The sequence below is a fragment of the Arachis duranensis genome, chromosome 4 (genome assembly GCF_000817695.3).
Source record: "Arachis duranensis cultivar V14167 chromosome 4, aradu.V14167.gnm2.J7QH, whole genome shotgun sequence".
In the NCBI taxonomy this organism is placed as follows: Eukaryota; Viridiplantae; Streptophyta; class Magnoliopsida; order Fabales; family Fabaceae; genus Arachis; species Arachis duranensis.
In genome coordinates, this window is record NC_029775.3 from 62,851,975 (window position 1) to 62,852,314 (window position 340).

Sequence of the window (340 nt, forward strand, 5' to 3'; positions counted from 1 at the left end):
AAAAAGAAATCAAGTGATTTTTGAAAAAGATTTTGAAATTAGAAATCAAAAAGATTTGATTGAAAACTATTTTGAAAAAGATGTGGTTAAGAAGATATGATTAGTTTTAAAAAAGATGTGATTGAGAATATATGATTTGAAAAACATTTTTTTTTAAAAAAAGATTTGATTTTGAAAATTAAAAACTTGGCTAACAAGAAAAGATATGATTCTAACATTAAACCTTTCTCAACAGAAAAGGCAACATACTTGAAATGTTGAATCAAATCATTAATTGATAGCAAGTATTTTTGAAAATAGAAAGAAATTGAATTTGAAAAAGATTTGATTGAAAAGATTG